The sequence below is a fragment of the Vulpes vulpes genome, chromosome 13, assembly GCF_048418805.1.
Source record: "Vulpes vulpes isolate BD-2025 chromosome 13, VulVul3, whole genome shotgun sequence".
NCBI lineage: Eukaryota > Metazoa > Chordata > Mammalia > Carnivora > Canidae > Vulpes > Vulpes vulpes.
Window position 1 is genome coordinate 155,425,028 of NC_132792.1, and position 24,628 is coordinate 155,449,655.

Below are 24,628 nucleotides of genomic sequence, written 5' to 3' on the forward strand. Positions count from 1 at the left end.
AACAAAGGCATGTTGGACACACATTGTAGAACTTTTCAGCCTGTAAGGGAAAAAATCCTTTTCTAACTCAAAGTCATAAAGAGTGCTGCAGGTGGCTTCCCTAAAAAAGAAGCAGATCCTAAGATGAAATCAAGCATGTGAAAGTTTTATTAGGGGGCGACACATAAAAAAAAGAAAAAAAAGAGAGAAAGCAGGATCAGGCAAGGAGCTGTCAAACCACAGTGTAGATTCCACAGTCCCTACCAGAGCCACCCATCCCAGCAATTCCTCATTGGGTGGAAATGGCTTGAAGCTTGAATCACCACCATGCTCAGTCATTGGCCAGCATCTTCCCCAAGAACAGCATGAATTTGGGCCAAAAGGTGAGGTCGTTCCAGACCACGCAAATAGCTGGACGCTGACAGATATCCACGTGCTAGCCAATGAGATCCTCCTTGAAAATGGATCTGAGTGGTGCCTTTTCTTGTTGGCCATGAAGAGGTTCTCTTATGTTTTCTTTCAAAAGAAAAATGCTTTGATTTATGAGGATTTTATTTTTGAGTATGGTGTGAGCTAGGCTTCTAAATTGCTCTATCCTTCACTGAATGATCCGTCTCAAAGAGTTTTAATGTGACCATTTAATGTGACATCGGATGTGTTATTGGATAATTTTTTAAGCATCAGAAGAAAAGTCTCGTCAATCTTTGGGCTATGCACCATGTAAGGACTGTAGGCACAATACACTTTTAAGGTTAATTTGCATTGTTAACTTTTTGCACTTACTTTCTTAAGTAGACCATCAACAAAACAATAAATTAAGCCCTGATTTGTAGCAGTGTCCAGTTTCTGTGGTGTGAATACTCCCACCATGGCTGACTTCAAGCTACCAATGTGGTGCCACTCGGAGCAGAGTTGGAAAGAGATAACCAGTATCACACTATTATATAGCATTTCCTTCATGCAGATAAAATAGGTATAAATAACCTCAAGAGCATAGATAATTGTAGTACATACAAAAACATAGTAAATTATAGCAAAATAATTAGTAAGTGATGAACTTTGGGGATTTATTGCTTTTGGTTTTGATGTGTGGCTTAATTGTAAGTTTATATAATTTAATTTTTAATAATGTCTGTGTCTAAAAACCAGCTCACAAAATTCTTGAAAATTTAACAATAGGCTCTTGTGAGCTGGCACATGATAATCCAATACAAACTAGAAATTTCCCTTTTAGGCTCCTTCCCTGAAGAAGCTTAAGTATTGATACCTAGTGATGCAGTATACATATAAGAATATTTATTGCACTGGTGTTTATAACAGGGAAAGGTGAAAATGACATACCTGTCCATAAATACACAAATTGATAAATAAACTGGAATTTACTATAATGCAATATTAAATGGTGGTTAAAAATAAAATAAATTAGATTCTCATGTGTGGACACAGATCAATTCCCAAAGGAAACTGCAAGTATTTTCACTCAGTGTGATACTAATTGTGTAAAACTTTAAAACATACAAACACATTTTAAGTCTAGTTTATAAAAATATGCCTCTATACAATTAAGGTATAAAAATACTTATGATAATGAAACACAGAAAGTTCAGATAATAGCTGCCTCTGGGGAAGGGATGAGGGATGAGGTGGCACTTTCAAGTGTATCGATAATACTTTATTTCTTTAAAGGGAAATTGATAATCTGAGCCATAATCATAAAAGAAAGACAATCCAACATGTCATGCCCCTGATAGACATACACAAGATATCTGTGAAACATCCTTGCTCAAAAAGAGGACTTATATCTGTTTAAACTTCTATATCCAATTCCCAATTTATGGAAAAACAAAGAGCAGAGAAAACTGTTAAGTGGAGCTAGTGGACTGAAATCGGCAAAATCTGGGGTATAAGTTTCTTCCACATATAAATTGCAAGGAAGAAAATAGAAAGAGAAGTAAGGAATCTACAGACTATAAGAGACTTAAGAGATTGATCCATCAATTGCAGGGTATAAACATGGTTTTGGTTCTGATTCAAACCAACTATTCACAATTATGGGGGTGGGAAACAGGAAAATCTGAATAGCAAATGAATAGAATGGATAGCAGATGAATAGAATAAGGAATTACTATTATTCAGGTGAGACAATCATATGGAGGACATATCTAAATAATCCTTTTTGTTTTAGATATTAATGTTAAAAAGAAGTGCGGATGAAATGGTGGATGAAGGACGTCTAGGACTTGCTTCCCAAGAACCTGGGGAGCTGGACGGAGTGAGCAGAGGTATGGATGACACAAGATGGATGTTTCTTCTTTTAGTTGTTCGAAATTTATCAGCCTTATGAGTAAGGTTTCTTTTAAGGGAAAGAGGAGAAGAAAAAAATGGAAGCAAACAAGAAAAAATAAACATCTATTAACCAGGGGCTTTCACATTGAAGGGGGTGCCATTGTGTTTTCTGTGTATTTGGGGAAGTTTGAAATATGACATGATTTAAATTTCTAAAAGCTTGAAATTTGTATAAATACCTCCTCAGTACCACAAACATAAAATACACCCTGACTATATTTTAAACGCCACGGCCCAGCTTCAATGGAAGGAGAGAGATAAGTTATCAGCAGGGAGACTGGGGCTTCCCACAGCTCTTACGTGCCAGACACTTTTGATTTAGCCTCCTGCCGGGTGCCCTGGGCCCTCCCCAGATAGCGGACCACCACTATCTAGTGCCATGAGCCAGAAATTAACTCTTCGCATCCACTCAGGCAGGCCTCGGTTCTCCTGCTGCACCCGTGGGTCCCACACTGTCACATCTGGTTAGGCCTCCCTCCCTCTCATTTACACTTTGCTCCCTGGGGAAGGTTGAAGTCACCAGATAAGTTCATCAGAGGAGTGTTTTGCTTTCTAGAGTTCAACAGGCCTTGTCCTTGTGGAGGTCAAGAGGCTATTTCATGATCTATTTTGTTTCTAAGCTTACCAGGCCACTGAAGTGTTGCTGAACGGCTTCAAACTCAAGAAGGATTTAAACGTTGCCCGTGCAGATCGCATGTTCACCCCCCTGCCCACGTGCACACACGTGTGTGCACACATGCACGCATCTGTAGCCGTTAGTACATAGCAAATTAACGACTATCAGGCAGGCTCCTGGTGGCCACCCACGTACAACATGAGACAAGGTGGGTATCTTCAAAGTTAAACGAATTAGAGAGAAAACAGTACTGACCCAAGCAGAGAACAGTTTGATGCTGGATATGTTTTCTTAAAGTGAATTTTTTTCCCCTGAACTCAGAATCTTCAAGACTTATTAGTTCTAGTTTTCCAGTAAAAACAGAACTTCCCTTTAATCCACAGATATAAAGGGGGGTCCAAGTGCATTTCCACGCGAATGCCACAGGGTACACAGGCCACTGGCTCAGGCTGTGCAATAAATGACTGACTCACTGGAGAGCCAGTGTGGTGTTATATTAAACGTGTGGACTTTGGAACCAGATTGCTTGCTTGTGTCTTGGTTTCCTTTCGTTAAAATGGAGATAATAGGGGCGTCCGGGGGGTTCAGTTGGTTGAGCCACTGATTCTTTTTTTTTTTTTAATTTTTTAAATTATTTATTTATGATAGTCACAGAGAGAGAGAGAGAGGCAGAGACATAGGCAGAGGGAGAAGCAGGCTCCATGCACCGGGAGCCCGACGTGGGATTCGATCCTAGGTCTCCAGGATCGCGCCCTGGGCCAAAGGCAGGCGCTAAACTGCTGCGCCACCCAGGGATCCCCTGAGCCACTGATTCTTGATTTCTGCTCAGGTCACGGTCTCTGGGTCCTGGGACCGAGGCCCCTCGGGCTTCGGGCTCCCTGCTCATTGGGGAGCCTGCTTCCCTCTCCCCTTCCACCCTCCCCACCTGCTCAGGCTCTCTCTCTCTCTCTCAAGTAAATAAATAAAATATTTAATAAAATAAAATGGATATAATAGCAGCACCTACCTCATAGTTATGTTGTGTAGAATTTACATAAGTCGGGATCCCTGGGTGGCGCAGCGGTTTGGCGCCTGCCTTTGGCCCAAGGCGCAATCCTGGAGACCCAGGATCGAATCCCACGTCGGGCTCCCAGTGCATGGAGCCTGCTTCTCCCTCTGCCTGTGTCCCTGCCTCTTCTCTCTCTCTCTCTCTCTCTCTCCTCTGTGTGTGTGTGTGTGTGACTGTCATAAATAAATAAAAATTTAAAAAAAGATATAAAAAAAAGAAATTACATAAGTCAATACATGTAAAGCACCTAGAATACTGCTTGGCCTATAATAAGTGCTACTGAAGCTATTAGCACTTGTCATTTAGCGATTGTCATGTAATCCTCCAAACTATTAGCACCACTTTACAGATGAGGTTAAATAACGTGTTGAACGTTAGACAGTCCATAGTAGCAGAACAGGGGTTAAATCGGGTTCTGTCCAAAGCCGGTGTGCTTTCCACCACATGCCCTCTTTCATGTGCTTATGACACACACCGTGCTCCTGTGTTCACAAGGAAGCCACGTTCATAACAGGACATGAAATTCAGCCTAAAGCCTGTGAGACTTCGGGATGGTTCAGAGTAAGGAAACTGAAAATAGTAAGATGCAACTGTACGATGTCTACACTGAGAGATTTCAGACACTGAGAGAAGTTTGGAAGGTTGGACTGGAGTATCGGGTGATGAACATCTTGGTGTAAATGTTCAGAATATGTAAACTGGCTCATGGTGCTTGGTTTAATTAGGTAAGCAGTGGGATCTCCTATATTGACAGTAAGTATTCATGGTTCCAGTATTAAATATGAAACAATTATGAGTCATAATAATTACCTTCACGTCATCATGAGAAGCAAGATGTATTGGGAACCAAGTGGCCTACTTGAAATCAAATGAGAAAATATAGGTTAAAGTCATCTATAAACTTAAATGTAGTAATGAAAATGTAGTTTTACATAGTGCTACGGGGTTGAATTGGGCCTTCCAAAAAGAAGTCCTCACCCTGGATACCTGTGAATAATGTGATCTTACTTGGAAATAGGACTTTTGCCTACGTAATCAATTTAAAGTGATCTTGAGCTGAAACAGGATGAATCCTAATCCAATATGACTTATAAGAAGAGAAGAGACATGGAGATGGACACAGAGGAAATTGCCCCGTGACTACAGGCAGAAAGAAACTGGAGTGATAATCTCCAAGCCAGGCGGTGCCAAGGTTTTTGCAAAAACTAAGAGGGAAGCATGGAGCAGAACTTCAGAAAGAACCAACCCTGCTGACACCTGTATTTTGGACTTCTACCCCCCAGAACTATGAAATAATAAGTTTCTTTTGTTTTAAGCCAACCAGTGTGCTTTAAACAACTGTGTTAGAGCCTCCGTGGGACACAAATGCACGTGTGCAAGTTCATGCAATGACCAACATCAATAAATGATCAATGATCTAACAGAAACACATCTGTGCTGACAATATCCTCCTTCACCACGTTATTTGTAGCTGTTTTCATTTGGAGTCACACGAGATAGTTTAAAAAAACACAGACACACACACAAACATAAGATGGTACTTAAAGACAAATGACAGAAAATATGTTTGGGGATTTAGCGTAGTAAACATGCACCACTTATCAAGTAAGTGAGACACGTCGAGAAGAATCACAGGCACAACATTCTTTTAGAGTCCAGAAAACCTGCTGTCAGAAAATATCCAATTTTGGGGGGATGTCTTTTTTCTTCCAGTTTTACTGTGATGTCATTGAAACACATCACCGTATAAGTTTCAAGTGGATAGCATAATGGTTTGACTTATGCATGTTGTGAAACAATGACCACCTAAGTTTAGCTAGGATCTATCACCTCATATAGATGCAGGGAAAAGAGAAAGGAAAAAAAAAAAGAAAGAAAGAAAGAAAAAAGAAAAAGAAAAGAAAAAGAAAAAAAAAAGAAAAAAGTTCCTTAGTGGTAAGAACTCTTACGATTTACCCGCAACTTTCCTATACACCCTACAGCAGTATTAGCTACAGTCACCATCTCATATGGTACACCCCAGTACTTATTTATCTGGTAACTGGAAGTTTATACCTTTTGACCACATTTCTTCAAATCCCCTCCTCCTCTTGCCACCTCTGGTAACCACAAATCTGATCTTTCTTTTTTTATGAGTTTGAATTTTTTGTTTTGTTTTTAGATTTCACATGCAAGTAAGCTCATACAGCATTTATATTTCTCTGGCTTATTTTGCTTAGCATAATGCTCTCAAGGTTTATCCATTTGTCACAAATGGCAGGATTTCCTCAATTTTTATGACTGGAATATATGTATATACGCCACTCCTTCGTTAAGTAGGCTCCATGCCCAACATGGGGCTTGAACTGATGACCCTGGGGATCAAGAGTCAGATATTCTACTGACTAAGCCAACCAGGCACCCCTAAAGCATGCCTTTTGAAACAAAGGCTGTATATACCCTTATTAAAAACAAAAACAAAAACATGAAAACATAAATAAACATTGAAAGGATAACTTGGACCTAAAGAGGAAAGATTTTATCAAATCCTCTATCAAGCATTATCTTAACTCCTTTAATCAATCAATCATTTGATAGAATAGATGTTGACATTTTGTTTGCTGCCTTGGGGCAAAAAGAAAAAAAAATAAAATATACTATGTGTCCTTAAGAGGCATCATTCAGATTAGATCCATACTTTGTTTCCTGCACCCACTGAAGCTCAGCTATCCCCAGAGCCTGTTTAAATACAAATACATAAATCATTTGTTGTTGTTTTTTTTTAACACATCACTTACAGATGCCTATGGCTACTTGCAGTGAACATAAATGTGGAAAACAAATGCAGTCAACATAAAAAAATCTACTTCTGAGGTTTGCTTTCGGTCTTTTATATGTATACAGCTTTGCATCAAAATAATTCTTTTTTAAAAACTTGTTTTTATTGAGATATAACTGACGTATAATATTGTACCAGTTTTAGGCGCACAACATAAGGATTTAATATATGTACACACTGCTAAATGATCACCACGATAAAGTTTAGCTAGCATCCGTCAGCACACACGATTAGATTTTTTTGTCTTATGGCGAGCACTTTTGAGATCTACTCACTGAGCACCTTTCAAATATATAATAGAGTATCGTTAATTATAATCACCTAGCTATACACCTCCCCATGTCATGTATACATTGCATCCATTATCTTATAACTGGGAATTTGTACTTTTGACTACCTTCACCCATTTTACCAACCCATCCCCAACCCCTACCTCTGGCAAACACCAATCTGTTATCTGTACCTATGAGTTTTTTTTTTTAATAAAGGTGGTTTTTTTAATTTATTTTTATTTATTTTATGATAGTCACAGAGAGAGAGAGAGGCAGAGAGAGAGGCAGAGACACAGGCAGAGGGAGAAGCAGGCTCCATGCACCGGGAGCCCGACGTGGGATTTGATCCCGGGTCTCCAGGATCGCTCCCTGGGCCAAAGGCAGGCCCCAAACCACAGCGCCACCCAGGGATCGCTGTACCTATGAGTTTTTTGTTTTGTTTTGTTTTTAGATCCATATGTAAGTGAGATCATGCAGTGTCTTTCGCTGACTTATTTCGTTTAGCATAATGCCTCAAGGGCTGTCTATGTCTGAACAATATTCCACTCTACACTACTACACTATGCCATATACACACCAATACTCCATTGAATAACATACACTGTTCCATATACATATACACTACATTTTCCTTATTCACTCAGCTGTTGATGACAGGTTGTTTCTGTGTCTTGACTATTATAAACGATGCTGTAATGAATATGGGGATACAGATATATTTTTGATACAGTGATTTCATTTTCTTTAGATAAATACCCAGAAGTAGAATTGCTGGGTCATATGGTAGTCCTATTTTTAATTATTTTGAGGAATCTCCACCTTGTTTTTCATAAGGACTGCACCAATTTACATTCCCAACAACAGTGCACAAGGGTTCTTTTTTCTCTACATCCTCATCAATACTTGTTATCTTTTTGACAAAAGCCATTTTAACAGGTGTGAAGTGATATCTTATTATGATCTCATCAAATCAATTCTTTAGATGCCTATCAATGAGCCAGTGATAGACTTTGTCTAAAATTTTTCAATAAAAAAGTAGAAAACTCATAATTAACAAGAGGGAAAACAATTTTTAAGTAAGTACCTTAAGGATTCAATTCCAATGATAAGTATGGAGACGTTGGGTTTATGGACATTAAAGGATAGCAGAATGTAAATCTAAAATCTACACACCATTTTAGTAAATATTACAATCTGAAACAAGAACAGGTGCATGCGAATGTCTTGTGCAATTTAAGCATCATCAACATATCAAGAATATTGCTAAGAAATAATATGAAGAAAACATTATGTAAATGGTTCTTCTGAAATGATAATAAAAAAGCTGAAAATGCACACTTATTTCCTTTTGCCATTAAAAGAAATGAAGAATGTTAAGCAGATTAGAAGTATATGATTAATTCTGGAAAAAAAAGTCTCAGCATTTGCATAGCTAATTTACTCTCTTACGCTTGATAGCACTTGCATCAGATTTACTTAGTGAATGTTTAAATATATATATTTATATATATATATAAAGGAGTACCTTTCTTAGGGATACTGATTTTACAGACCACTGATAATTACTATGTCTCTTGGGTCCTGCAGGAAGCAGATGCCAACAGGGAGATAGGAGAGTGAGCAGTTTATTAGGGAATAATACCAGTGAAAAATAAAAGGAGAAGGATGCAGAATTAGGCAGGGGCAGCTTTCAGAACATGATGTTGATTGAAACATGAAGGTTTTGAGGGAAAGGAACGAAAATTTTACAGGGAGAACGTGAAAGCAGCAGGCAGGTCTGACAAAGTCTTGGCCAACCCAATGGGGAACTTGGAGGAAATCTCTCCCTGTTAGAGGAGCCCCATGTTGGGCAGACGTGGCAAGGTATTAGTGCCCACTTGGTGCTCACCTCCTAGCTGGCGGCTCCCTAGGAAGAGCATGGCGTCAGCCCAACCACTGAGTATATATCCTGAAGGCCCAGCAGCTGGAGGCTGACAGTCAACAGCACCCCCTTTATCTGAATTGCCTGTTTTCTCAAAGGCAGATGTGATCAGTGCCCAACTACTACTCATACAAAAACTTACAGTGCTCCTGCCCACACAACCGGAGTGTTGATCTCACATCTCTCCCCTTCTTGCGTGTCCTTTCTAGGCCCACCTCAACATTTCACTCCTCTCATTTTTCTGCAAATGCTGCCATCAGAGCTATCTGCTAGAGAGATCCCACCATTGGACTCTCCAAGCCTCTCCCACCCCCACTCCCTCTCACCTCCACAACCATGTTGAGAACTGAAGCCCAGATGGGCTCTCAGGAATTAGAAGCGGTCACAGGAAACTACTTAGCGGCTAAAAGGACTTTGCCAGGTGATCTGACATGGTTCTTTTGGTAAAGACGTAGTCCAAGTTACTAATGCGTAACAATTTTACACCAGCCCCCTTGCCAGGGGGGTAGAAAAAGCACTTCCTATTCCCTGCATTATCTCACATCTTATTCACATGTATTTATTTGTGTCATCACCAAAATAACTACATTTTCAAATAAGTTGAACTAGCTTTCTATTTTTAAAGGAAGAGCTCTGACGTTGAACTAGTAACAGTAGTGTTTTACTTCTTATGCTAAGTGAAACAGGTTGAGAAAGACAGGTGCCATGATTTCACTCCTATGTGGAACCTGAAAAACAAAACAAATGGATAAACAAACAAGCCAAAAGAATTGGACTTGTAAAGGCCGAGAACAAACTGATGATGGTTGCCAGAGGGGAGGGGTGCGAGGGATGGACAGAGTGCGTAAAGGTGAGTGGCGGGTACAGGAGACCAGTTATGGAATAAGTCATGAGGCTAAAAGGTGCAGCATCGGGAATAGAGTCAATGACATTGTAATTGTGTCGTATGGTGACACAATTTTTTATTTATTTATTTTTTAGTGAGCCTTTTTATTGTTGTGTGTGTTGTTGGTTTTTTTTAATTGAAGGTCCCTTACTGGTCCTGTTTCCATGAGTGCCAAGACCAGGGGACAAGGGGAGGGGAACCAGGTAGCGCAAGGAAGGGTCATCTCCACAACATTTCATTTATACACAGAACTAAACAGACAAGCACAGAGTCACTATTGCGGTTAGAAGTTGGCAGCATGGGAAAAGGGGGGAACAGGTGGGGAACTGGGGTGTTGTTAAAAAAATACAGGCCCCCCCAAACTGGGGTGCCTGGGGGGAACTTGGTCTGCTTCAACCCAAGAGGAATCAGAAGATCAAAAGCGGTTTGGGAAAGCCAGAACCGTCAGGGATAGAGGGAGGAAGAAGGTCCAGGGGATGAGGGAGCTGTTTGGCAACTGGGGTGAAGGGATTGCCCTCCCCCTGCTGGGATCCCCCCAGCCCCTCCGGTCTGGCAGGAAGGGGGCAGCCTGCAACCCCCATGGGCAGGTTGGGGGCTGCCAGATGCTCCAGGCAGCGGGCTGGAGGGCTTGCCCTCCAGAGAGATGATGCCACTGCCCCCCAGTTTCTCTGCCAGGGTGCAGTGGTCCTTGACCTCCTCGTAGCAGTTTGCTTGTAACTCATGCTTGATCCCGGTCAGCGTTTTCTTGATGGCATCCTTGGAACTGGCATAAATCATTTTGCTCTTAAGGGGCACAGACTCAGGCACCCAGAATATAAACACCAGGTCCTCCTTCTTGCTCTCCTTGGTCTCCTAGGTTGCGCCATAGAGGGCATAGCGGCAGTCCTTGTCTGGTAGCATCTTGACAAAGGTGGCGTAGGGGTCGTCTACAGTCTGGCCCACATCACCTACCAGGATCTCCTTGCCCTCCTCGAGGATGATGTTCTTCTTGTCCTCGCTCAGGCAGAAAAGTACTGCCTTCTTGCACTCTTTCACCTCCTCTGGTGTTGAAGACTTATGCACCTTCATGTCATTGAACACTTTGATGACACCATCAGAAACCACCAGGCCAGAGGGTGGGGCGAGCTGAGCACGACACACAGAGATGCTGAATCACCAAGTTGTTGTTGTAGACCTGAAACTAATGACGTTGTGTGTCAGCTATACTCAAAAAAGCTTTTTTTTGAAAAAAGCTAGAGGTCTAGCTTTGAACTGATTACTATAGTGTTTTTCTTCATAAGGCAAGTGAGTTAGTCCTACTCTGCTCCCTCGGTTCCTCAGACCATATCAGAGAAGAAATCTGCACTTCAGCACTTACGCAGAGGAAGAGTGGTGTCAGAATAGATTATCTCATAATGCCCACGTCATAGTTTCCATATCCTACTGCCGATTAACATCAACTTGGCTTTCAAACTCAACTTGGATTCTTAAAATCTTCTATATATTTACTCACTTTCTCCAAACTTCTAAAACTACAGGACACGTAGGGGAGGATAGAATGTCCTTTTTATTTTTTCCTAGTTATTTTGAAAATAGTCACTTATTTATTTTGAATTCATTACTTCCCAGCTAGATGCTAAGGCAGGAGTTGCAAACTCAGAGGCTCAGGAAGCCTGTGCGTACCTCAAAGAAACAGTCAGTGGGGGCATGGGGACCATGGTGAACTGGACCAGATAGGCTCCGGTTTAAAGGCTGAAGCTCTTGCTCAATTGCAGTTCGCTGAAATGTGGTAAGAATGTAGGCCCAGAATGGCCAAACTTCCAATTTCCCAAGAGAAAACCAAAATATGGGATTTTTTTTTAATGCAGCAATAGGAAGGCAATTTGGTACCCTATCCAGTATTAAATGTTTATACTCTTAACCTGTTGTTAGGAAACAAAATTCAACTGAGTAAATTGAAAGGTCTAATTGGCTTTATTGAATGATTCACAAATCAGGCAGCATGCCACCCACCAAGTAGAAGGGCACTCTGGGAAGTCATACAAAATGATGGGTTTTTATAGGAAGGAAGGTGGGGTGAGGAAGTTGTAAACAGAAGAAAGAAAAGACTGTTCCAAGCAAGATCACCTTATGTTAGGGGGAAGAGCAGGAGGTAGGGGGTCTTACCAGGCAGATTACCTCATCTTCCCTTGGGGGTTGGAGAGGGCGCAAGGCACAGATTACCTCAGTGGTGCTTATCAAAAAATTCCTGATTGACAGGCTGAGACATATTTCTGGGGGAGGTTGAAACTGCAATTAGGTTAGGCAGTAAGCTCTGGGTTAGTAACTTGGGCTGGCCCAAGTAAAAGCCATTTTGGATCTAACAGCATCCTACAGAAAAAAAAATCCTATCAAGTACACAAAGATATAGGTAGATTGCAGTTATTTGTAACAGTGAAAATGGGGTTTGGGGCAGAAGTAAAGGGTCATCAATTGAGAATTGAATAAACCAATGGAGAACATCCACAAAATGGGGGGAAATATATGACTATCCTAGCAAAGCATTTTTCATTTTTCTTTTTTCCTTTTTCTTCTTTCTCTTCTTCTTTCATCCTTTCTATCAGTCTATGTATCCTTCTTCTAGAGTAGAAAAAGCAGCTAAGTGTCATTCCTTAAAGCACCTGTAATGCAGACCAAACAAATAAACAAGCAAAACGAGTAGCCTTGAAGCAACTTCACTCTTCCCTGTCCTTTGAGTGATAACCATTTAGTTATGCAAATATATGGCAAGAAGGCCCCCGCCTCTGGGAAAATATAAGAGCATCTTTGTTTGGTCTGGCAAAGCTGCCCCTCCCTTTGATATATTTTTAAAAAATTGCTTTGTTTAATAACATCTCCAAGAAGGAACCACCTGGAGAGGAAGGACCTTGCCCTATCTGAGATAGCGGCCAAAGCTTTGGTTGGATTCTCCATGCTATGGACTAGACTCTCAAAAATGACTGCTTTTTCAGGAGGAAAAATTCCAGCAGACTAGAACATGTAGAGATATTTTGAAGAAGCTTTTGGGTATTTGAGCTGAGCTCAATAATAATTATCCTGGGAAAAATATTTTAGCTTTCTGTCTTAGGTAAAGCTTGACTAAAATAAGGTGAAAAAAAAATCATGATAAATTTAATTCAATAAATATTTGTTGAGACAGTTATTGAATCTGCTAAGTGTAGAGGTGTATACTGGGCATGATAGGACATCTTTGGGTAAAAAAGATCTCCAAAAATTACCCCTGGCTTCAGGGAACTTACTGTTTAAAAATGGACTAATATGTAGCCATTAGGTACACGTAGCTATTTAAATTTAAAGTAATTAAAATTAAATAAAATGTTGGATTGAGTATCTCAGTCACAGCAACCACATTTCAAGTGCTCTGTAGCCACATTTCCATCATCTGGTCTAGAATAGGGGTGTGCAGTGCTTGTCAGCTTTGGGGGTCATACAGACTCTGTTGCAACTACTCAGATCTGCTGTTGTAGTGGAAAAGCAGCTATAGACAATGAAGTAAGGAAACGGACATGGTTGTGTTCCAATAAGCCCCGGTTTACAAAAATGGACAGCAGACCAGATTTGTCTTGTGGACCAAAGTTTGTTGATCTCTTGTCTAGAGAAAGAAACAACTAACTTTAGTGTAAGGCTTTCACAGGGAATAGAGAATAAAGTAATTGCCTTTCTGTGGAAATTCAGAGTCTTTATGGATGCATTACATACAATAATAAATGATTTTTGTTTTAAGTCACTGTCATTTGGGAACTTTGCCATAGAGCAGTAGGTAACGGACACATTTCACCCTGCTATATGTCTAAGACCTTGCTTAAACAATGTTCTGAATACCAACATGTAGTATATTTATCGTATCTTTATATCTTTTAATGCTCAAAATCCACATCCTCTGTGGAAACTTTACCAACTTTTTCATGCAAATCTGTCAGGCTCTCCTCTAATGGCCATAAACATTTTAACATCGCTATTGCCATATGCTGAATTCCATTTGTTATATGCTTCTCTCTAAGTAGATAGGTAAGCTTTTTAGGAACAGAGTTTATGACTTTTTCATCTTTGAATCCCCAGCATTTAATACAGTTCAGCACTTAGTAGGTGTTCAGTAAATATTTGTTAAGTCAGTATAGCCATAATTGACATTATTGACAACACTTTCAGGGCCTTCATATTTGGCATTTTTATAAAAGTTCTGTGTTCTAGGTATTTTAAAGCGGTTGTTTAGCCATTGCTTAATCCCTGCATAGCTCAAGATGAAGTCTGTACAGATTCACTGAAGCTATGAGTTTCTATGCACTGTGTTTCATTCATCTAAATTTTCAATTTCGAATTATTTTTACTCACAGATGTCAGGATCTCCAGACACATCAGAGTTACTCGTTTATGCATATGTATACTTTTTCTAAAGAAAAAAATTATAGATATTATTTTGCAAAATGACATGATTTTCATTTTTGAATCATGTGAAAGGCAGTTGTGTTTTCACCTAAATCTCCTGTGAATATATTTTTAAGTGACTATAATTTGCATTTTAAATTTGCATTTTTATGACCCGGGGTTGTAATTGAAAACAAGGGAATTGGAAACAAATAATGAAAGATTATTATTACTATTACTTAATAATCCAACTGTATCTAGTTAGAAGCCCTTTTAACAAGGAAGAAGCATTCATAATATCAGATCACAAAAGATTACCAGTATGAAAAGTGTATTTTCATAAAAAGTACACAGGTAAATGACTGCATTCATCTTTCACAGGGGAGAAACCTATTCTGTTGTATGGAATTGCATTATGTTTAAGGTCTAGAGAAATAACAACCAGATTTTTTATTATTCAAGAGAAATGACCTCTGCCCTAACACTACAATGCTTCTTAAAATTGATAAAGTTCATTATCTGATCTAACTTTAACATTTTAATTACATGTTTGAAAAATAAACCAGAAAATAAATGAAAGCAAAAAAAAAAAGAATAATTTATATTGTAAGAGTTACACTTTTTACACCCATTTAGTTATTTCAAAATAGCTTTTAAAACCAGCTATTCATAATGACCTTCTAGAGTCACATAGGAATATGAACCAGATGACATAAAAGTGCCCTAGATTGTATTTATTTTCTATATGTTAAATTCCATTACTATTAATTTGTATCAAATGTGACTTACTCTCAAAACTTTCAAATTAATGAACACAAGCATCAGAGAAGAAAACTATTCTAGAAGTAAAAGTGTTAAAAAAAAGTAAAAATTAAAAATGTAAGTAACCAATTGTCTAAAATTCCTATCCCATGTAAATGTTTTATAGAATATATAAATCATTGTTTTCTATTCATATGTGGCTCCACTTTATAGCAGCTGCTACAGATGTGTTTTTTTCCTGGAACAAATTGATGCCACTGGCACATTGGATGCCAGAGCTATTGAAGTGGTAAGTATTTTGGTCTTTACTGACAGTCAGAAGGCACAGAAGTAGTTGCCATTCACCTGGCAGGACAGCAGGACACCTTCACTGTCTTCTTCCACAGTGGTGACAACTCACTGCCACTACTGAATCCATGGATATGTATTGTCTCACCATCCCACAGGAGTTCATACAGTCCCCTCTATTGATGACAACATGCTGATAAGGGTCTAGGAAGCACATAGTGGCAGCTGTGCAAGAAGCCTTGGTAAGAGACTTGTGTGCCAAGGGATAGGATCTTAGTTCCAGGAAAATGCAGAGATTTGCTGCCTCAGTAAAATTTCTGGAGATCCAGTGAAATTGAGCATGTCTACATACCCTCTCCAAAGGGAAAGAGAAGTCCCGATACCTTTTCACCCTCTATCATAAAGAAAGAGACACTGTGTGCAGTAAACATCTTTTGATTTTGGAAGTAACACGCATCACACGTAAGCATGCTGTTCCCATCCATTTAGCAGACTTGCCAAAAAAGCTTCATACTTCTAAGAGGTCGCAGTCAAACACTGGGGAAAACATGCTCAGCTTGCCTTCTACACTACCTATTTTTAGCAATAACAATCTTCTTTGAGAAATAGCTCTTGATTTGATCTACCTACCCCTGATGAAGAATGAGCGTCTGACTTTGGGACATCAGGTGACATGATGCCACTGTTGGTATCATAAACCAAGAGTTACCAGACTTCTTGGTCGCAGAGTTACGCATACCCAGTGACATTCCATTATTCAGGTGGAAGTAAAATATGCGAGTCCAGACATGGTAGACCTTGAAAGCACATGACAAAAATCTTAGCTTTATTTGTCCTTTATTTTGACTAATTCATATATTTTATTCTTTTTTTGCCCTTGCTCACATTAAGCTGGAGTCAAAAAATTTGACCTTTCTTTCAGAGCACGGGCTGTTGTTGCTGACCATAAGAAGAAATACTGCTGCTGCACTTCATATATATTACATGTATATGTTTTTTAATACGTGTCTTTATTATATATTTTAAATATACATATATTTTTAGGCATATTGTTTTTGTGTTCTGTCTTCACAGCATAATCAAGAAATTCCATTTCGCTTAAAATGTTAGAGCTCCACTAATGGGGGGAGAACACCAGGGGGATTCTATTCTTCTGCTTAAAAAGTTTTGCAGTAAATACTTCGTGCTTGAGATGAAAAGGGGGGAGATGTACACTTCCAGGTTCATAAAACACTCGACTTGTAATATGTTCCCACTTCCACAAAAATACCTTTGTTCTTTTGAGGGGACGTGGAGGATGAAAAGGGGCAAGAAAGAAAGTAGGGGTCGGGGGCAAAGAAGAAGAAATGAATACATATAAAGATAGGAAGTAGCTTTCTCAAGGAATTTGCAGGGTAGGTACATTTTTGTAATTATGAAGTCCTTCTTTAATTAAAACATTTTTAAAGGTTTTCATTCTGAAAAGCAATATGTAGTCTGTAATGACGCATTAACATATATGGGAAACAACTGATTCCTTCCCAGCCTCCGTCCTGAGGTGACCTATGTCAGCAACCTGGCATGTGATGGTCCTCACCTCTCCCCTTATACATATAGAAGAACATTCAAAGGTATTTGGAAGTTTTTCATTTGTTTGCTGTTCCAAATATTAGATAATACTGTACACATTGTGCTGGAACTAAGATTCCATCATGAACATCTCAAGTCAATAGAAGTTGAAATCCTTCTTTTAAACAGTCACATAATACTCCATAGCAAAAACGTACTACATTTAACTCTTGCCCTATTGATAGATAATGAGATTGTGTCCATTCTTTGGCCATCACAGTCAATGCTGCACCAAATATTGTTTAATGTGGCCTTGAAAAACGATGATTATATTTCTAGAAAAGCTATTCAAAAGTGGAGTTGGTAGGCCAAAGAGTATATGTATTTTAAATTCTAATAGACATTGCCAGATTCATGTCACAACTTATACTCCCAGGAACAATGAATGTATTACTGCCATTTTCTCATTTATGTCCTAACCAACAAGGAGTGTTAGGACTTTTTGATTTTTGCCATCAAATATGAAAGATTCTAGATTATCAAAAGAAGCATTTCTTCGTGTTTTACCTGGATTGACTCAGTTTATTTGCTCAGGTCTCTGGCATCTGCAGTAGGTTTGCTCCATGAAGTCAGCATGTGGACTGCACTGAAGCAGTGATGTTCTTTGCCCTACTCGGAGTCATAGATTGCCTCTAGGAGACTGTACCATCCGAATTGTACCACCAGGAAAAAAGCATGATATACAGGTTCATACTACCTTTGTCATATATGAAAGATACCTTGATATTCACTGGAAACAAAATGATAGAAACAGAAAATCTCAGGGGTTGAAGGGGCTATCCAACGCTTAAATCTTAATCTATAAAACCCCTACCAATTTATTATTCCAGCTCCGCTTAAATTCCTCTGATAGGGAACCTACAAAAGCAGACAGCCTATTCCATAATAAGAAAGCTAACTTTTACTGAACGTTTATTCTGTACCAGACACAATTGAAAGGGCTCGGCGGGAAGCATCTCATTTAATCCTTACAAAAACCCTATGGGGAGGCGTTACTATTACACCTATCTCACAGAATAAACCAAGGCACAGATCACAGGGCTAGGAAATGGTGAGAGTTGGTTTGAAGTCAATGGGAAGCCATACTCAACCTCTACACCCTACTGCCTCCCAGAGGCAGGTTTATAAAACTGTGAACGCCAACCCCTTTGCTTTGCAGACCTAAACATTTCTTCCTGTACTTTTGCTTCACTGCTCCTACTTCTACTCCTCTTATTTCCATGAATCCTCCTAAAACCTTTTGCATACGAAAATACTAACCGAAAGTAGCTGTAAGGCTCTTTTCCTATTAGTCTTTGGTTCTAGAAACCAGAGTGTATTTAATGGAAGCTAAAGAAGGATCAGCTCACAGCCCTCACCCAGTGGCAACAGTGAGAAAATGAGAGTGTCCCTAATCTCTTACTTACGACACGTCACAAATCAGGCCAACTGTGAGTCTTTACAGGAAACAGGCCTAAACATTTCCAGAGGAAGGATGAAGTACCCAGCATTAAAACACAAAACATTAATATTAATAGGAAACACTCACGTAACACCATTGTATTTTTGAAGTCTTGTCCATCACTGAAATGTATGCTCCTAAAAAGACTCCCACAGAATACCTCACATACCTAAGGGTTAACCCTTTTAAGAATACAATGACAGAAGAGAGTAGGGCCCAAGAAACAGGTTATTATTAATAATGTCCCAGGTATAGGTATTCAAAGATAGTGGAAGATAGAATAATAAAATTAGCATCAAAACCACCAAAAACTTCCACATTTATCCTAAGAGGATGGATTCAGTGAAAATTCAAATAGAAAACAAAATTAGATAGTACAATGGAAGTAAAATATGCCCATGATGAATATCGAGTATGTCAATCAAAGGTTAAGCAAGGATGTACTAACATAAGGTCTTTATTTTTTTATATATATTTTTATAAGGTCTTTAACTATGTTAATTTCACTGTTTAGAAAACCTATGATGAAAAAAAAGAAAACCTATGATGTAGGTTGTAAGTTCCATTTATAATCTCCTGTATCAGAAGATTATTTTTTTCTCACTTTTTCTCTATCCTTTGCACTTTCAGAAAGGCCAATCAAATTAGTTGTGTTCTTGAAATCTAGGCCATATGAACAGTACAGCTTTTTTATTTTGCTAAGTTATTTGCACACATGTGAGGCCAAGAGCTCATGGAGCTTTATTCCTGATGACTCCTCCACATTTTCTCACTGCTTACTCCTCAGTGCATTCATTGTCATTTCTTTAAACTTGAGAGGCCAACCTATATTGTTGTCTTGCATCCAAATAATTGAGAACCCAACACTAAGCACTCCACTCAAACAGTAAATACAAAAATTAGTAATGAAAATGTAACTTCACTGGGTGATTATGGGGTTTTTCTGTTTATTTTATTTCTTATTCGCAAATTATAGGCAATTTTGTATAATACTTCTACAAATTTGGTTCTACATTTTTAAAATTAATGAACTATTAAGGTCATTGTTTAATCTATCTGAATATCCCTGTTATTGGTTAGCTTTGAACTAGCTTATCAATTATCAATTGAATAGATTGAAGATAATTCAACCACTTTGAAGACTTAATATTCAGTTTTCTAAATTTAAGTGAGGTGGATGGGCTATTTAATAATGTGGACTTCAAGAACAAATTAGGGGTTACCAGGTGTGTGAATGGGTGAAATAGGTGAAGACAATTAAGAGTATACTTATAATGACAAGTACTAGATAATGTATAGAATTGTTGAATAACTACATAGAAACTAATACTGAAACTAATACTGTAGAGTAATTATACTGGAATTAAAATAATAATAAGTAAAAATAAAGTGTGTATTTTACTGAAAATTAGTTAATATATAAACTCTTGAACCACTGTTTTATACATAAATGCATAACCATTAGTGTGCCTAGTTATCTGAATTTTTCTATCAAATATTCCTGTAGAACATATACAGGGGATTGGCTAGCTTTGGACATTTCTTTAATTGATATATAATTGGCATCTAAAATTTATTATTAAAAAATATATAAAATTGGCATCTAGCATTGCTAAGATATATATATATATATATTTGTAAAATATATATAATTTGTGCATATATATATATATATTTGTAAAATGATTACCACAATTAGTTAATATCCAGCACCATGTATCGTTGCAATCATTTTTTTTTTCTTGCAATGGGAACTTTTAAGACCTACTCTCTTAGCAACTTTCAAATATATTATACAGTTACCATGCTGTGCTTTACATTCCAGGACATATTTATCTTAGGACTGGAAGTTCATATCTTTTGACCACCTTCACCCATTTTGCCAACCCCCCAGCTCCCACCTGAGGTGATCATCAATCTGTTCTCTGTTTCTATGAATTTGGTGTTTGTCTAAGTTCCACATATGAGTGAAATCATATCATATTTGTCTTTCTCTGACTTATTTCGCTAGCATAATGCTCTCAAGTTCCACCCATGTTGTCACAAATGGCAGGATTTCCTTCTTTTTATGGCTGAATAATATTCCATTATACATATATAATAAATACACACATACACACACACACACATACACACGTATACCACATTTTCTTTATTCATTCGTCTAACAGTGGACACTTAGGGTTTTTTTTTCTTGGTCTTGACTATTGAGAATAGTGTTGCAATGAACATGAAGGTACAGGCATCTTTATGAGATAGTGATTTCATTTCCTTCAAATTAATACCCAGAAGTGGAATTACTGGATCATATTTTGCCCTATGTAGTTTAATTTCCACAAATTTGTGAATTTTCCACTTTTCTTTCTGTATTAATTTCTAACTTCATCCCACTGTAGCCAGAGAAGATACTTTGTGTGATATCTGTCTTTTAATATGTTGTAAGAATTTGTGGCCTAATATATGGTTTAGCCTTGAAAAATGCCCCATATACCCTTCAGGAAATGTATATCCTGTTGTTGTTGATTATTTTATACATGGTAGATCTAGTTTTTTGTGGTGTTAAGTCCTCAGCTTCCTTACTTTTATCTGGTTGTTCCATCCATTATCAAGAGTGAACTACAAAGTCTTCAAAGATAACTGTAGTTCTATTTCTCCCTTTAATTTTGTCAGTTTTGGTTTCATATATTTTTGTGATCTGTTATTAGGTGCATAAACATTTATAATTGCTACACCTTATTGTATTGAAACTTGATTGATATATACTTAATATATTATTAATACATAATGTCCTTTGTCTCTTATAAGTTTTTTTGAACTAAAATCTATTTTGTATGATAATAGTATAGCCATCCTTGTTCTCCTTTGATTACTGTTTTCGTGATATATCCTTTTCCACACTCTAACTTTCAACATGTTTGTGTCTTTGGATCTAAAAGGAGTCTCATGTAGACAATATACAGTTGGATCATTTTTTAATCCATCCTCCCATCTTTTTAAAAAAATTTTTTTATTTATTCATGAGAGACACAGAGAGAGAGGCAGAGACACAGGCAGAGAGAGAAGCAGGCTCCATGTGGGGAGCCCGATGTGGGACTCGATCCAGGGACTCCAGGATCAGGTCCTGGGCTGAAGGAAAATGCTCAATCCCTGAGCCACCCAGATGTCCCCAATCCTGCCATCCTTTTGATTGGAGATTAATTCACTTACACTTAAAGCATTTACTGATAAGGAGAGACTTCTGCCATTTTGCTTTTTAGTTTCTATATGCCTTATCCATTTTTTTATCCCTCATTTCCCGTCTTCTTTTGTATTGAAATTCTTCATAGTGGATTACTTGAATTCCCTTATCATTTTCTTTCGTGTGTATTCTTTAGCTGTTTTTTTTTGTGCGTGTGGTTATCTGAGGATAAAATTTAAAATCATAAAATTATACCACTCTCATTTGAACTTATATTAGCTTAACTTCAGTAATGTACAAAAACTATATTCCTTTAACACTTCTGTCCCCAGGTTGTTGATGTTACAAAATTACATCTTTATACATTATGTGTCCCAAAACATAAACTAACAATTTTTAATGCATTAGCCTCTTAAATTATGTAAAAACAAACAAGGAACAAAATAAGGAGCTACAAACCAAAGTTACAATAATTGCTTTTAGACCGATAGTTTTTAAAAAATGTACTAGTCTCTTAAATCATGTAGAAAATAAAAACTGGAGGTAAACACCACTGTTACAATAATACTAACTTTATAATTCCTCATGTAGTTACCTTTAGAGAGATCTTTGTTTCTTCATACAGCTTAGAGTTGCTATCTTGCAGGGCAGGTAGTGGTAATACACACCCTCAGCTTTTATTTATCTGGAAACGTATTTCTGTCTCACTTCTGAGGGACAGTTTTTACAGATATAGGATTATGGGTTGATCATTTTTTTTCTCTTAGTACTTTTTACATATTAGCTTATTTCCCTCTAATCTCTAAAGTTTCTGATGACAAATCTTCTGACAATTATTGAGGATCCCTTGTATGTGATAAATTGTTTCTCTCTTGCTGCTTTCAAAATTCTTTGTCTTTTTCTTTTGGTGTTTGATTATAATGTGTTTTAGTGTGAGTCTCTTTGAATTCATCCTACTTGGATTTCACCGAGCTTCTTGGACATTTATAGTCATGTCTTTCCTTACATCTGGAAAGTTTTCTGCTATTATTTCTTTAAGTATTCTCTCCTTTCCTTCTGAGACTCCCACAATGCATATGTTGGTCTGTTCGATGATATCCCACAGGTTTCTTTGGCTCTGTTCATTTTTCTTCAATAATTTTTTTCTTTCCATTTCTCAGACTCAATAATTTCCATTGTCCCATCTTCAAGATTGAGGATTATTTTTTCTGCCTCTTCAAATTTTTGAATCCCTCTAGTGAATTTTCCATTTCAATTATTGAATTTTCCAGTTGCAGAATTTCTTGTTTCTTTATAGGGTTTCCATGTCACTGTTGGTATTTCCAGGTCATATGTACATCTTTTTCTTGTCTTTCTCTAGGTTTTCCTTTAGTTCTTTAGGCATCTTTAAGGAAGTTATTTTAAAATTATCATCTAGTGGATCTACCATCAAATGTTTTTCAGGGACAGCTTCTGTTGGCTTGGGGTTTTTTTTTCCCTTTAAATGAGCCATACTTTCTTGTTTCCTTTGTACCTCTTGTGATTTTTTTTTGTCAAAAAGTAGATATTTGAATCTTATAATATGGGAACTCGAAATTAGATTCTCTTCATTGCCACAGATTTACTGGATTTTGTTTTCATTTTTGTTTTTGGTTTTATTGTAGTAGGTTGTCTCTGTGCCAAGGATCAGCCCAATGTGGGAGCTTAAGATCTCAAGTCTTTTGTGAGCATACACCTTTCCCTGGACCTGCATGGTGACTTTCTAAATTCCCCTATATATGTAGTTGCTTTTGGATTATCTATTCTTCAATGTCTGGCTCCCAAGAGGAGAAAAAGAAAAATGAAAGGGGTAAGGGTGAAAGGCACCATCCCTTTAAACCCCCTGGAAACCACTTCGGCCAGAGTGAGACGGGCTTGCAACAATAGGGGGAGGTGCAACAACAACGGCCACTGCTTCTTTTTTTTTTTTTTTAATAAATTTATTTTTTATTGGTGTTCAATTTACCAACATACAGAATAACACCCAGTGCTCATCCCGTCAAGTGCCCCCCTCAGTGCCCGTCACCCATTCACCCCCACCCCCTGCCCTCCTCCCCTTCCACCACCCCTAGTTCTTTTCCCAGAGTTAGGAGTCTTTATGTTCTCTCTCCCTTTCTGATATTTCCCACACATTTCTTCTCCCTTCCCTTATAGGGCCACTGCTTCTTTTTCTGCCTTCTTGTGATCAGAAGCAGCACTCAGAGATCAGAACACAGATCTACAACATTTGGAACACAAGGTCCTTTTGCCCACCCTGGCTCCTGCAAGCTACACCCAAAACACATGCACGGCTGCTTGCCACAGAGCTGAGGGGTGGGGGATGGGTAGCTGCTACTGTGCTAAGATTCAAAATTGAGCAAAATAAACTGCAATTTACTCTTTGAGAGTTCTCCTGCAAGTTTCAATCTCCAGTAGACTGTAGAGTTCCAAAATAATTATGTCAGACAGATTCTTCCAGTGCAAGTTATTGTCTGGGTTAGAGAAAGATTTCTGGTACTCCCTACTCCACTATTTTCCCAGAATACTCCTCCTTTGCCTGTTTCTGAATTGGATTGTTTCTACTTTTCATTCATTTTAAAATATGAACAAGATTATGTTAGTTCTTATATAGGACCCCTCAATGCCTTCCCATCTCCACATTGAATTCCAATCTTCTTACCCAGATTAACAAAAGCCTACGGGATCTTCATCCTGCTGCCTATCTTTCTTAGCACCATTATGATCATTCTCCCCCTCACTCACTCCTCTCCTCTTGTCTTCCTCACACTCCCCAAGTTCATTTTTGCCTAGGCCTTTACACGGGCTCTCCCCACCCCCCACCCCCGCACTTTCATAAATTGAGAGAGGGAGTGTAAATTGGTACAACCACTTTGGAAATTTCTAAGGGTCTCTTGAACTCTGAACTGAATCTCTAGAATGCTTTTTTCTGCAAATTTTCTCAAAGAGATCGTCCCTGACCATTTAATTCAAGTACTCACCCATGCACTCCATCCTGTCACCTCTTTACATTTATTTTTGCATAGCACATAGCTTCATGTTTAATAACTTACTTATTTCTTCAAAA

General features: G+C 38.2%; 1 long non-coding RNA gene and 1 pseudogene across 1 annotated transcript in view; one reads left to right on the forward strand and one right to left on the reverse strand.

Moving 5' to 3' along the window:
• Window positions 1-3,463, forward strand: part of LOC112934523 (uncharacterized) — a 53,102-nt gene extending 49,639 nt beyond the window's left edge. Inside the window, exons 3-4 of the long non-coding RNA XR_003237969.2 lie at window positions 2,165-2,261; window positions 2,946-3,463. This is a non-coding gene — a long non-coding RNA (uncharacterized lncRNA). The remainder of the gene's footprint in view (window positions 1-2,164; window positions 2,262-2,945) is intronic.
• A 6,867-nt stretch (window positions 3,464-10,330) lies between these two features.
• LOC112934517 (cofilin-1 pseudogene) lies at window positions 10,331-10,993 on the reverse strand (annotated as a pseudogene).
• Window positions 10,994-24,628: the final 13,635 nt, after the last annotated feature.